The sequence below is a fragment of the Sinohyriopsis cumingii genome, unplaced genomic scaffold (assembly GCF_028554795.1).
Source record: "Sinohyriopsis cumingii isolate HCF-2022 unplaced genomic scaffold, ASM2855479v2 utg004054l, whole genome shotgun sequence".
Lineage (NCBI taxonomy): Eukaryota > Metazoa > Mollusca > Bivalvia > Unionida > Unionidae > Sinohyriopsis > Sinohyriopsis cumingii.
Genome location: NW_028316655.1, coordinates 907 through 17,002, shown reverse-complemented (window position 1 = coordinate 17,002; position 16,096 = coordinate 907). Strand labels below are relative to the sequence as shown.

Sequence of the window (16,096 nt, the reverse complement as noted above, 5' to 3'; positions counted from 1 at the left end):
GTTACTCTACTATTATCTGCTGAAGGTAATGTTACATACCATGTCTTTTGTGGATTTTCACAATCAGAGAAACACTTTTACAATGATGGGCTTCATACATTCTGACTAGTTAGCAAAGTTTGCTAGAGTGAACAATGCAATTTTTTCCTGTGAAATTTTCATGTTTTCACCCTGTATGAAAATTGCATGAGTATCACTGGTTTCTTTTCTTTTGCAGATCTCATTTTGTATGGCCAGATATCAGGACTGATTGGTCAGTCGCGCTATTTGAAGCACCAGATTGAATCTCATCCAGATCTAAGTCCACAAGAAATTGTCTGTGGCAGACAGACTTCGCTTCTGTAAGAGGTGTGTTTTGTGTCATTTGCTTCTAAGAATGCCGAAATACTTTCTATCTTGAACTGTATATTTTCATTGTTAATATTTGTTTTATACCTCATCTTCCTATTTATGGTATTTGGTAAGCTCCAAAGGTCAGTAATGTCAGTTTTAGGTGAATGGCAATCGTGAAGAAATTTCTCAGTTAAAATGTATTTTATATATTTATATGCATGGTCACTTTCAGTGGCCATTTATCATTGGATTTATTGATATGTCATTCTGTAAGCTTAGCAGGTTCTCTTAAGCTATAAACCAAATGTTATACCATGCAGACTAATGTCTGATTCTTCAACATAGCTAGACTGTTGTCATTTATCTTCTCCCAATACCCCTACACAACATTGTGTTGTTATTAGCACCAACAGAACAACAGTGAAAGCTTATTAACTATTTTGTGAATATCTCGCTAAAATTATTTCTAAACCATATTATTTACTTAACTGTGTGCAAGCTTTTTGTTTAGTTAGATTGAAGACTTTATACTACGTTTGTCAGTTTTATTATTGATTTCCAACCTAGTATATTTGTCATTCACTCATAATATCTGTAACTCCAAAATACATTCTTCTTCTTCAAGCCGCATTGTAAATTAATATTGGTTATGCCCTGAAGCAGTAGTAAACAAAGACACTGAACTTTAAATCTTTGAACAAATACAGGCAGTCATAGCTCACAATATACATAATGCAATGCTCTTTTGTTGTTAAGTTGTCACTTTTCTTAAAAGGTGAATAAAATTATTATTATGTTATTATTCAGAGCATTATAAATAACATAGATAATTATTATTATCAATTATTATAATTAAATATAATTATTATTGAGAACATTATTATTAAAATAGCATCATAGTTAATATTGTTTATTGTTATCAAAATTATATTAAAATTATTATGCTGCTGTTGTAAAGTCACATATCTTATAGAGTAAAATACTTATTAGCTTTGCAAACAATAACATTTCCTATTTGCCACTTATGAGATAAAGTCCAAATCATGTTATACATTAGATAAAAAATATTTTGAACAAATTGTTTGAGATTACAAAGGATAGTTTTTATAACTTCAACCCTGTCATATCTCTTGAGGCTATGACTTGTATTATTTAAGTATCATTTTATAGAAATTGAGAACATGGATATATTTGTGAATTAGGTATTTTGTGCTTGTGTTATTCTTGTGAATGATGTAAAGCAAGTACCCCTCCCATACAGTTACTTCATAGTATGTAGACTGTTAAATACCAATAGTCTGCTATTTAAGCAGAGCTGGCAACCAATCGCACCTGACACTTGAGTTCAAGTGAAGTAGAAAATCTCAAAAGCATCATGGATGGTAACTGTTTTGAATTGCACCAAAGTGTGTGTTTTTTACACAGTGTTTTGCCAAGTTATCACCTAGTGAAAGGGTTTGCATTTGCACCATGAGCAGCAGTTGGAGTAAAGAACAACCTTCTGGATGTGAAAAATGGAGGAATATAATTCTTTTGCTTTGAACTGCTATTAACTTGCAAGGTCAAGTGAATAATGTTTATAAGCTTTGCTTTATTATAGCTATCCAACCACATAACACATTTTGACTTCACTTGTGTATTTATTTTAAGGAATATTTATTTTAGGCAGGTGGATGCAGGATAAAAATTTCTGTATAAAAGATGTCCCTAGACCTTTGATAAAAACTATATTTTATTGATGTATTCATCATCCTCATTTATAATGATCTCTTTCTTTGTATGTATGTAATTTGTATGCATTAACCTTATTACCGAACCTTCTTTTTTTTTCCATAACACTCTCTGTTGTATAGAAGACCCAGTTGAGGGGGAGGTAACTGTGTTTCTGCAACTTTATGTTAATAGTATCTCCATCATGAAAAAGTTGTCTCTTCTAGACAGAACTTACAAAATAAGAGAAAATATTTGGGATTATAATGTATTTTCTGGCTCTTTCTGTAGCTTTTAGGACCCACACTCCAATTTTAATGAACATTATTATGATTTAAGTACCAGCAGAAAGTAATTGCATGTCCTGTTATGCATTTTCCAAGGTAATTTAACTACACACTTCCAGGTACACTTAAAAGAAGTCATACATAAACAGACTTATGAATGATGAATGCCACCAATGGAAAGGTCTTTCAGTTAGTGATGAATATGCCATTTTCCAGACAATATTTTATGTTAGTAGAATGAATGTTTGAGAACACTTAGTTTTAATGGAATATAATGAAAGTTTTAGCAAACTGCCCTCCATTTTACCTTCATGATCCCACTGTGAAGTTGATGTTAGAGATTTATATTTCACATTTAAATCTTGAAATATTTCAATGTTATACAGATGTCATAAAAAGTCTAGAATTAAGAGTTACTCTGCCATTCTCAAATGATGATAATGGTACAAATCTTGCTGTTTGTGGATTTTCACAACAGAAGAAACATTTGTACATGTATGTGATTAAGACATTGTAATTAGTTAAGAACATTTGCTTGATTTAACAGTGCAGATTTTGATATGACATTCTTGTCTTTTTACCAAGAATTGAAAATGCATCACTATCACTTGTTTCCTTTCTTTTTTCTGGTCTCAATTTCAATCTTTGAACAAATGCAGGAAGTCCTAACTTATAATTTAAACAATGCAATGCCTTTTTATTAAAAAGTTGTCACTTTTCTTGAAGAGTTCTATGATTGTTACTTTTACATACAATAAAATTACCTTTATACCAATTTACCAGATAATGTCCAAATATGTGATATTTACACAAAATTAGACAAACTATTTTGAGCAATATGTTTAAGGTGGCAGTGGATAGGTTCATAAATTAAACCCAGTTAAATTTCTTAAGACTTATTTTGTGCCTTTTTCAGGTATTATTGTTTAATAAAAGAAAATATGGAGATATTTGTGTATTAGGTGTTTTATACCTGTCTTGTTAAAATTGATTTGAGGCATGTACACCTCCCGTACTTACTTCAAAGAATGTAGACGGTGAATTACAAATGGTTGACAAAGTCAAGTAAATAATATTTATGTACCTTGTTTACTTACAGACATTCTAATATATGGACCATTTTGACCTCAAATGTGTACTTTATTTTCTGTGAATTATTATAATAAGGAGTTGGATGCAGCAACCGATATTTTCATAAATTGTAGCAGTTTGATTTCTTAAGGTTTTGATTTGACTTTTTCCATTTTTATTGTATAAAAATTGAATGTATGGATATATTTCAGAATGAGGTATTTTTACTTGTATGATCTGTTTTATTATAACTCTCCAACTATATGAACCTTTTTGATTTGTGTTTTATTTTCTATGAATTTGTATATTGGGCAGATTGATATGCATTAAATTTGTTTATAAATCTTTTCCTTGCACCATAAAATTGTTTTTGATTTGTGCAATCATCAACCTCTGTTATAATATTCTCATTCTTTAGATGTATGTAAGTAATTTGTATGCATTAACCTTATTATGCCATTTCTCTTTTCAACATACCACTTTCTGTTGTATTGACCCAGTTGAGGGGGAGGTAACTGTGTTTCTGCAAGTATGTTAATTCTATCTCAATCATGAATAAGTTGCATCTTTTAGGCTGAATTTACCAAATATGAGAAGATAATGGAGATTATAATGTATTTTCTGGCTCTTTCTGTAGCTTTTAAGATCCACACTCCAATTTTAATGAACATTATTCTGATTTAAGTACTGACATAAGGAAATTGCATGCCCTGTTATCATGCATGTTTCAAGGTAATTTAACTACACACTAGCAGGTACATTTAAAAGAATACATACATAAACATGCCGTTATGAATGATGAATGACACCAATAGAAAATTCTTTCAGGTAGTGATGCTGTGCCATTTTACAGACATTGTTTTGTGGCAGGAGAATGAATATTTGATGATGCTGACTTAGTTTTAATGGTGTAGAATGAAATTTTTAGCACACAATTTCCTTTTTAGCTTCATGACTCCACTGTGACATTGTTGTCAGAGATTCATATCTCACACTTAAATGATAATATGAAATATTTCAGTGTGATGCAGATGTCATAAAAATTCTAGAATTGGTTGTAAAATAGGATCAAGCTTGGAAATAAGTGACCAGTATATTCGCCAAAATGGGCGAGCCAAATGTATTCTGTTGGATTTAAGCCATATGTTCATTGATTGTTTATGGTTCAGCAAATTTATCTTGTCACTTTACTTCTTCCTACATGATATTTTGATTTCCCTTACCAAAATCAAAGGTACTCTGCCATTATCAACTGACAGAAATGGTGTATGTCTTGGTATTTTATGGATTTTCACAACATGCAGAACATTTTCAAGATTGAGAGATTCTAATGAGTTCAGAACACTTGCTAAGAGTTAACAATGCTGTTTCCTCTGTAATACAGCTCTTTTTACCAAGTATTACAAATGCATCAGTATCACTTGTTTTCTTTCATTTTGCTGATCTCAAAATACATGGCAAAATGTCAAGACTGATTAACAGTCATGCTAATAGCAACACCAGATTGAACCTCATCGAGGTCTAGCTCCATATGAGATTGACTGAGAGACTTTGCTTCTGTCATAAGTGTGTTGTGGTTTGTACAAATAAATAGTCTGAAAAGATTGTTACCTTAAAGAACATTTTCCATTGTTAATATTCGCTCTGTACTGAATTTCAATATTTACTATCATTTTGTTAACTGCTAATGTTAGTAAAGTCATTTGTAAGTGAATGGGAGTCAGAGAAGAATTGTTTTTGGTAAATAATATAGAGAATGTTTATTTGCATTGTCATTTCCAGTGGCCATTTGTCATTGGATTTATTGATACATCATTCAGTAAGTTTAACAGGGCACCTCACATTAATAGAACAATGTTACACCTTGGGCTAATGTTTGTTGCTTAAACTTTGATTTCTCCTAACTAGCTAGACTTGTGATTTACCCTCCCTCAGCACCAATGCACACCACTGCTCCTGTTATTAGCATAAGAAAGCAATAATGAAAAGTTAGGAACTGTCTTCTGTTTCATGCTAAAGTTACTTCCAAGCATATAGTTTGCTGAACTAGAGATTTCTGTTAATTAGCTTGACCACTTTAGACAATCTTTCCAATCTTCTCATTGACATCGAACATTGTATCACTGTCATTCACTCAAAAAATGTTGTGACTCCAAAAATCCATTCATGTCATTCAGTAAGCATTGTAAGTTAATGTTGATTAAGCCCTGATGCTATAGTAGTAAACTAAGACAGGAAATACTTGATGTTGTCAACAATTTCAAATCTTTGAACAAATGCTGAAGGTCCTAACTTATAATATAAACAATGCAATGCTTTTTTGTTGTAAAGTTGTCACTTTCCTTGGAGAGTACTAACATTATTACTTTTACATACAATAAAATTTGCTTTGTACCACTTTACCAGATATTGTCCAGATATGTGATATGAAGACAACGTTAGACAGAAACTATTTTGAACAATATGTTTAAGGTGGCAGACAATAGGTTCATAAATTGAACCCTGTCAAATTTCTTAAGACTTATTTTGTGTATTTTTCAGGTATTAGTGTTTAATAAAAGAAGATATGTATATATTTGTGAATTAGGTGTTTTGTGCCTATCTTGTTCGTATATTGATGCAAGGCATGTACACCTCCCATACTTCAAAGTATGTAGAGAGTGAAATACAAAATAATCTGCGAGGTCAAGTGAATTAATATTTGTATGGTGTGTTGACTTGTACTACTGGTACCAAAACATGCTGACCATTTTGAGCTGACATGTGTATTTTATTTTCTGTGAATTATCTATTAGGTGGATGCAGTATTAATATGTGGTTCTGAACTGTCCCTTTCATCCTTTAATAAGGTGGCAGCAGATACTTTAATAAACTGTAGCAATGATATTTCTTAAGGCCGTGATTTAACGACGGTACATCCTAACAGGTACACTCGAAAGAAATCATGCATAAACAGACTTATGAATGTTGAATGCCACAAATGGAAAGGTCTTTCAGTTAATGATGCATATGCCATTTTCTAGACAATATTTTGTGGTAGTAAAATGAATGTTTGAGCACACTGACTTCGTTTTAATGCAAGATAATGAAAGTTTTAGCAAACTTCCCTACATTTTACCTTCATGAGCCCACTGTGAACTTGATGTCAAGAGATTTTTATTTCAATTATAAATGATAATATGAAATATTTCAATGTTATACAGATGTCATAAAAATTTTAGAATTCAGAGTTACTATGCCATTATCAACTGATGATAACAATACATATCTTGCTGTTTTGTGAATTTTCACAACAGAAGAAACATTTGTATGTGTATGTGATTGAGACATTGTAATTAGTTAAAAACATTTGCTTGATTTAAAAGTGAAGAGATTCATTTGACATTCTTGTCTTCTTACCATGAATTAAAGATGCATCACTATCAAGTGTTTCCTTTCTATTTGCTGGTCTAAATTTACATGGCAAAATATCAGGATTGATTGGTCAGTCATGCTAATAGAAGCACCAGATTGAACCTCAATCCAGATCTACCTCCATATGAGACTGACTTTGACCAACAGACATTGCTTCTGTGAGAAGTGTTTTGTGGTTTGTACCTATAAATAGTCAGAAATGTTTGCTACCTCGAAGTGCATTTTCCATTATTAATATTTGCTTATTACTGATTTTCACTATTTGCTGTCATTTTGTACACTGCAAATGTTGGTAAAGTCAGTTGTAATTGAATGGGATTCAAAGAAAAAAAATTCTCTGATAAATTGTACAGAGTAGGTTCATATGCATAGTCCTTTCCATTGGATATTTGTTACTGGATTTATTTATATGTCATTCTCTAAATGTTGTTAGGTTCCTAACATTTGGTATAACAAAGTTACACCACGGGTTAATGTTTGTTGCTTAAACTTTGATTTCTCCTAACTAGCTAGACTTGTGATTTATCCTCCCCCAGCACCAATGCACACCACTGCTCCTGTTATTAGCATAAACAAACCAATAATGAAAAGTTAGGAACTGTCTTTCATTTCATTCTAAGATTACTTCTAAGCACGTTATTCACTGAACTATGAGTTTTCTGTTAATTATCTTGACCAGTTTAGACAATCTTTCCAATTTTCTCATTGACATCGAATATTGTATCACTGTCATTCACTCAAAAACATTTGTGACTCCAAAATCCATTCTTGACAATGAGCAGCATTGTAAGTTAATGTTGATTAAGCCCTGATGCTATAGTAGTAAACAAAGGCAAGAAACATATGATGTTGCACACACTTTCAAATCTTTGAAGAAATGCAGGAAGTCCTAACTTATAAACAATGCAATGTTTTCTTTAAGATGGGGTGCAATGCACACCACTGCTCCTGTTATTAGCATAAACAAACCAATGATGAAAAGTTAGAAACTGTCTTTCATTTCATTCTAAATTTTAGACAATATTTCCAATTTTCTCATTGACATCAAACATTTTGTCACTGTAATTCAGAACACAAAAGGTTTGTGCCTCCAAAATCCATTTTTGACATTCAAGCAACATTGTAAGTTAATGTTGATTAAGCTCTGATGCTATAGTAGTAAACAAAGACAAAAAATATTTGATGTTCCACGCAATTTCAAATCTTTGAACAAATGCTGAAAATCCTGCCTTATAGTATAAACAGTGCAATGCTTTTTTGTTGTAAAGTTGTCACTTGACGAGTTCTAACATTATTACTTTTACATACAATACAATTTCCTTTATACCAGTTTACCAGATATTGTCCAGATATGTGATATGAACACAACATTAGACAGAAACTATTTTGAACAATATGTTTAAGGTGGCAGAGAATAGGTTCATAAATTGAACCCTGTAAATTTTTGTGAGACTTAATTTGTGCCTTTTTTCAGGTATTAGTGTTTAATAAAAGAAGATATGGATATATTTCTGAATAAGGTGTGTTGTGCCTATTTTGTTCTTATATTGATATGAGTCACGTACACCTCTCATACTTACTTCAAAGTATGTAGAGAGTGAAATACAAAATAGTCTGCAAGGTCAAGTGAATTAATATTTGTGTGGTTTGTTGAATTATAGCTCTCTAAACATATTGACCATTTTCAGGTCATGTGTGTATTTTATTTTCTGTGAATTATCTATTAGGTGATGCAGTATTAATATGTGGTTCTAAACTGTCCCTTTCATCCCTAAATAAGGTGGCAGCAGATACTGTAATAAACTGTAGCAATCAGATTTCTTAAAGCCGTGATTTGACTATGGTACACACTAGCAGGTACACTCAAAAGAAATCATACATAAACACACTTATGAATGTTGAATGCCACAAATGGAAAGGTCTTTCAGTTAGTGATGCATATGCCATTTTCTAGACAATATTTTGTGGTAGTAGAATGAATGTTTGAGCACAATGACTTTGATTTTGGGGAATAGAATGAAAGTTTTAGCAAACTTCCCTACATTTTACCTTCATGACCCCACTGTGAAGTTGATGTCAGAGATTTATATTTCACATATAAATGATAATATGAAATATTTCAATGTTATGCAGCTGTCATAAAAATTATAGAATTCAGAGTTACTATGCCATTATCAACTGATGATAACAATACATATCTAGCTGTTTTGTGAATTTTCACAACAGAAGAAACATTTGTACGTGTATGTGATTGAAACATTGTAATTAAAACATTTGCTTGATTTAACAGTGCAGATTTTTATATGACATTCTTGTCTTTTTACCAAGAATTAAAAATGTGTCACTATCAAATGTTTCCTTTCTTTTTGCTTGACTAAATTTGCATGGAAAAATATCAGGATTGATTGGTCAGTCATGCTAATAGAAGCACCAGATTGAACCTCAATCCAGATCTACCTCCATATGAGATTGACTTTGACCAACAGACATTGCTTCTGTGAGAAGTGTTTTGTGGTTTGTACCTATAAATAGTCAGAAATGTTTGCTACCTTGAAGTGCATTTTCCATTATTAATATTTGCTCATTACTCAGTTTCACTATTTGCTATCATTTTGTACACTGCAAATGTCAGTAAACTCCGTTGTAATTGAATGGGAGTCGGAGAAAAAAATTCTCTGATAAATTGTACAGAGTATGTTTATATGCATGGTCATTTCCAGTGGCAATTTGTCATTGGATTTATTTATATGTCATTCTATAAGTGTTGTTAGGTTCCTCACATTTAGTATAACAAAGTTACACCATGGGCTAGTGTTTGCTCCTAAACTTTGATTTCTCCTAACTAGCTAGACTTGTGATTTATCTCCCCCAGCACCAATGCACACCACTGCTCTTGTTATTAGCATAAGAAAGCAATACTGAAAAGTTAGGAACCGTCTTCTATTTCTTGATAAAATTACTTCCAAGCATATAGTTTGCTGAACTAGAGATTTCTGTTAATTAGCTTGACCACTGTAGACAATCTTTCCCAATTTTCTCATTGACATCGAACATTACATCACTGACATTCAGAAGACAAAAAAAATTGACTCCAAAATCCATTTTTGTAAGTTAATGTTGATTAAGCCCTGATGCTATAGTAGCAAACAAAGACAAGAAATATCTGATGTTTTCCACAATTTCAAATCTTTAAACAAATGCCGAAAGTCCTAACTTATAATATAAACAATGGAATGCTTTTTTGTTGTAAAGTTGTCACTTGAAGAGTACTAACATTATTACTTTTACATACAATAAAATTTGCTTTGTACCACTTTACCAGATATTGTCCAGATATGTGATATGAACACAACATTAGACAGAAACTATTTTGAGCTCCCATGTGTATTTTATTTTCTGTGAATTATCTGTTAGGTGGATGCATTGTTAATCTGTGGTTCTAAACTGTCCCTTTCATCTCTAAATAAGGTGGCAGCAGATACTTGAATAAACTGTAGCAATCAGATTTTGAAAGGTCTCCATTTGACTTTTTCAGTTATTATTGTTTAATAACTGAATATATGGTTATATTTCAGAATGAGGTATTTATATATATTTGTATGCTTTGCTTTATTATAGCTATCCAAACCCAAGAATCTTTTAGATTTCACTTGTGTGTTTTATTTTTCTATGAATTTTTATATTAGGTAGATTTGTTGTTGCTGCTGTTTGGGTTAATGCCATTTTTCAGCACAAGATAGGCTATTCATGGCGAAGAAGTATAAATGGTGGAGGATGAACCTGGCAAAACCCCAGAAAAAAACACCGACCCACAAGAAACTACTGGCAAGCTGTCTCATGTACCTACTATTAGGCAGATGGACACAGCATTAAATTTGTTTATAAAACTATCTCTAGCCCCTTAGGAAGAACTGCTATATTTTTATATATTCAGTCATCCAAATATTTTATGATGTTCTGTTTCTTTGTATGTAATTACTTTGTATGCATTAGCCTCTTTTTCCTACCCTCAGTTTTTAACATACCACTCTGTTGAAAGAAAGACTGGGTTGAAAGAGGAGGTAACTTTGTTTTGCACCTCTATCTTAAAACTTTCTATTGTGATAAAGTAGCATATTTTAGGCTTTACTTATCAAAGATTGAAAATAATTGGGATTATAATGTATTTCAGGCTCTTTCTTCAGGTGGTAAGATTTGCACTCATATTTTGATGAACATTATTCATATTTATGTACAGACACACAAATACAATTGCATGACCTATCATCACATAATCATAAAAGTACCTTAATGCTTCAGGAAGAAATACACTTCAAAGAAATCATAAATAAACATGCTGTTGTGAGTAATATATGCCACCAGTAGAATATTTTTTTCTCCAGAAATGATGCATGTGGACTTTCATATTTTAAGCAAGTAGTATAAATGTTTGAGCAGACTTAGTTTTTCCGTCCTGACCCACCATGAAGTTGACATTCATGTGTCACACCTACATGATAATAAGAAATGTTTCAGTGTTGTACAGATATTGTAAAATATCTAGGGTCATTTATGAAAGGGGAATGGAAGCTGAGAAATATGTGGAGATTGTGTTGAACATAATGGTAGATTGAAATGTATCCTCAAAGCTGTGTATTAACAAGGATTTTGATAGGTGGAATGTAAGTAGTCAAAGAGTGGATGATTCTCTCCATTTTATAATCAATTTCCCATGCCAAAACCAGAATTACTATGTCATTATCAACTGAAGGTGAACACACAGGTCCTGTCGTTTTTTTTTGATCTTTGCTATGGGAGAAATTTGTTTATGTTGATGGGGTTGAGAGAGTCTAATTGTATCATTTGGTAAAGTAAAAGATGCAGTATTTGCTTTGAAATTGTTATGTTTTCACCATGCATGAAAATTGCAAGAGTAACACTTGTTTCTTTTCTTTTCAGATCTCAATTGTCCTGGCAAAATATGAGGATTGATTGGTCAATCATGCTAAGAGAAACACCAGATTGAATCTTATCCAGGTCCAAGTCCATAAGAGATTGACTTTGACAGAGAGACTTGGCTTCTGCTAGAGGTGTGTTTTGTGATATGTACATGAGAGAAGCCTGAAATGCTTCTTACCTTGAACTGCCTTTCTTCCAATGTTAATATTTGTTCTGTACATATTCTAACTATTTACTATCATTTTGTAAACTGCACATGTCAGTAAAAGTCAGATGTAAGTGAATATTAGCCTGAAAAGAAATTTCTCTGTTAAATTGTGTAGAGTAGGTTTATATAGCATAATCATTCCCAGTGGTCATTTATTGTCATTCTGTAAGTTAAGGAATGTCACTAACTTCACTAAGAGAAGGTACAATCATCACACATTCTCCATTAAACTCTGCAGGATCTGATACACTTCAGAAAAATTAGAAACAAAGATACTGTTATGAATGGTTAATGCCCCCAGTGGAACAGTCCTTCAGGAAGTAATACATATGACATTTTACAGGCTATATTTTGGAGGAGATGACTGCATGTTTCAGCAGACCCATTTACTTTATAACCTTCAAGACCACACTGTGAAGTTGACACAAGAAATTCATGTCACACTAATAAGAAAAATTTCAATGTCGTGCATTGGGTGGTTATGAAAAGGATAAATTTTAAAGATTAATGGATGATTTTTTGGACAAAATAGTTCAGCCAAATATATCCTCTGAGGTAATTATTCTGTTTGATGCATACCATATTGTCTATTCTTTACTTATAGTTCAGCCAAATATATCCTGTGAGGTAATTATTCTGTTTGATGTATTCCATATTGTCTATTCTTGTTGATTGTTCAGCAGTCCTGTAAACAGACCTTGCATATAACAGAATCTCTTTACTTTTGACTTTTGTACCAATCTGTTTTTATAACATAAATCTGGACCTCTGTAAGCAGTATGTCAGCAATTCTTTTTATAGTGGAATGTAAATTGTCAAAGAGTGGATCATTCTTTCCACTTGATATTGCAATTTTGCTTGCCAATATCACAGTTACTCTACTATTATCTGCTGAAGGTAATGTTACATACCATGTCTTTTGTGGATTTTCACAATCAGAGAAACACTTTTACAATGATGGGCTTCATACATTCTGACTAGTTAGCAAAGTTTGCTAGAGTGAACAATGCAATTTTTTCCTGTGAAATTTTCATGTTTTCACCCTGTATGAAAATTGCATGAGTATCACTGGTTTCTTTTCTTTTGCAGATCTCATTTTGTATGGCCAGATATCAGGACTGATTGGTCAGTCGCGCTATTTGAAGCACCAGATTGAATCTCATCCAGATCTAAGTCCACAAGAAATTGTCTGTGGCAGACAGACTTCGCTTCTGTAAGAGGTGTGTTTTGTGTCATTTGCTTCTAAGAATGCCGAAATACTTTCTATCTTGAACTGTATATTTTCATTGTTAATATTTGTTTTATACCTCATCTTCCTATTTATGGTATTTGGTAAGCTCCAAAGGTCAGTAATGTCAGTTTTAGGTGAATGGCAATCGTGAAGAAATTTCTCAGTTAAAATGTATTTTATATATTTATATGCATGGTCACTTTCAGTGGCCATTTATCATTGGATTTATTGATATGTCATTCTGTAAGCTTAGCAGGTTCTCTTAAGCTATAAACCAAATGTTATACCATGCAGACTAATGTCTGATTCTTCAACATAGCTAGACTGTTGTCATTTATCTTCTCCCAATACCCCTACACAACATTGTGTTGTTATTAGCACCAACAGAACAACAGTGAAAGCTTATTAACTATTTTGTGAATATCTCGCTAAAATTATTTCTAAACCATATTATTTACTTAACTGTGTGCAAGCTTTTTGTTTAGTTAGATTGAAGACTTTATACTACGTTTGTCAGTTTTATTATTGATTTCCAACCTAGTATATTTGTCATTCACTCATAATATCTGTAACTCCAAAATACATTCTTCTTCTTCAAGCCGCATTGTAAATTAATATTGGTTATGCCCTGAAGCAGTAGTAAACAAAGACACTGAACTTTAAATCTTTGAACAAATACAGGCAGTCATAGCTCACAATATACATAATGCAATGCTCTTTTGTTGTTAAGTTGTCACTTTTCTTAAAAGGTGAATAAAATTATTATTATGTTATTATTCAGAGCATTATAAATAACATAGATAATTATTATTATCAATTATTATAATTAAATATAATTATTATTGAGAACATTATTATTAAAATAGCATCATAGTTAATATTGTTTATTGTTATCAAAATTATATTAAAATTATTATGCTGCTGTTGTAAAGTCACATATCTTATAGAGTAAAATACTTATTAGCTTTGCAAACAATAACATTTCCTATTTGCCACTTATGAGATAAAGTCCAAATCATGTTATACATTAGATAAAAAATATTTTGAACAAATTGTTTGAGATTACAAAGGATAGTTTTTATAACTTCAACCCTGTCATATCTCTTGAGGCTATGACTTGTATTATTTAAGTATCATTTTATAGAAATTGAGAACATGGATATATTTGTGAATTAGGTATTTTGTGCTTGTGTTATTCTTGTGAATGATGTAAAGCAAGTACCCCTCCCATACAGTTACTTCATAGTATGTAGACTGTTAAATACCAATAGTCTGCTATTTAAGCAGAGCTGGCAACCAATCGCACCTGACACTTGAGTTCAAGTGAAGTAGAAAATCTCAAAAGCATCATGGATGGTAACTGTTTTGAATTGCACCAAAGTGTGTGTTTTTTACACAGTGTTTTGCCAAGTTATCACCTAGTGAAAGGGTTTGCATTTGCACCATGAGCAGCAGTTGGAGTAAAGAACAACATTCTGGATGTGAAAAATGGAGGAATATAATTCTTTTGCTTTGAACTGCTATTAACTTGCAAGGTCAAGTGAATAATGTTTATAAGCTTTGCTTTATTATAGCTATCCAACCACATAACACATTTTGACTTCACTTGTGTATTTATTTTAAGGAATATTTATTTTAGGCAGGTGGATGCAGGATAAAAATTTCTGTATAAAAGATGTCCCTAGACCTTTGATAAAAACTATATTTTATTGATGTATTCATCATCCTCATTTATAATGATCTCTTTCTTTGTATGTATGTAATTTGTATGCATTAACCTTATTACCGAACCTTCTTTTTTTTCCATAACACTCTCTGTTGTATAGAAGACCCAGTTGAGGGGGAGGTAACTGTGTTTCTGCAACTTTATGTTAATAGTATCTCCATCATGAAAAAGTTGTCTCTTCTAGACAGAACTTACAAAATAAGAGAAAATATTTGGGATTATAATGTATTTTCTGGCTCTTTCTGTAGCTTTTAGGACCCACACTCCAATTTTAATGAACATTATTATGATTTAAGTACCAGCAGAAAGTAATTGCATGTCCTGTTATGCATTTTCCAAGGTAATTTAACTACACACTTCCAGGTACACTTAAAAGAAGTCATACATAAACAGACTTATGAATGATGAATGCCACCAATGGAAAGGTCTTTCAGTTAGTGATGAATATGCCATTTTCCAGACAATATTTTATGTTAGTAGAATGAATGTTTGAGAACACTTAGTTTTAATGGAATATAATGAAAGTTTTAGCAAACTGCCCTCCATTTTACCTTCATGATCCCACTGTGAAGTTGATGTTAGAGATTTATATTTCACATTTAAATCTTGAAATATTTCAATGTTATACAGATGTCATAAAAAGTCTAGAATTAAGAGTTACTCTGCCATTCTCAAATGATGATAATGGTACAAATCTTGCTGTTTGTGGATTTTCACAACAGAAGAAACATTTGTACATGTATGTGATTAAGACATTGTAATTAGTTAAGAACATTTGCTTGATTTAACAGTGCAGATTTTGATATGACATTCTTGTCTTTTTACCAAGAATTGAAAATGCATCACTATCACTTGTTTCCTTTCTTTTTTCTGGTCTCAATTTCAATCTTTGAACAAATGCAGGAAGTCCTAACTTATAATTTAAACAATGCAATGCCTTTTTATTAAAAAGTTGTCACTTTTCTTGAAGAGTTCTATGATTGTTACTTTTACATACAATAAAATTACCTTTATACCAATTTACCAGATAATGTCCAAATATGTGATATTTACACAAAATTAGACAAACTATTTTGAGCAATATGTTTAAGGTGGCAGTGGATAGGTTCATAAATTAAACCCAGTTAAATTTCTTAAGACTTATTTTGTGCCTTTTTCAGGTATTATTGTTTAATAAA

The 16,096-nt window shown here is 31.8% G+C and overlaps 1 long non-coding RNA gene across 14 annotated transcripts in view; it reads left to right on the top strand.

Annotated features, from left to right (window-relative positions):
* The window catches only part of LOC149769307 (uncharacterized), a 41,648-nt gene extending 25,767 nt beyond the window's left edge, over positions 1-15,881 (top strand). For 10 of the 14 annotated variants that reach the window (XR_016419252.1, XR_016419255.1, XR_016419245.1 and 7 more), the window contains 2 exons: positions 218-11,884; positions 13,051-15,881. This is a non-coding gene — a long non-coding RNA (uncharacterized LOC149769307). The remainder of the gene's footprint in view (positions 1-217; positions 11,885-13,050) is intronic. The other 4 variants (XR_016419251.1, XR_016419246.1, XR_016419244.1 and 1 more) reach the window with 4 other exon arrangements.
* Positions 15,882-16,096: the final 215 nt, after the last annotated feature.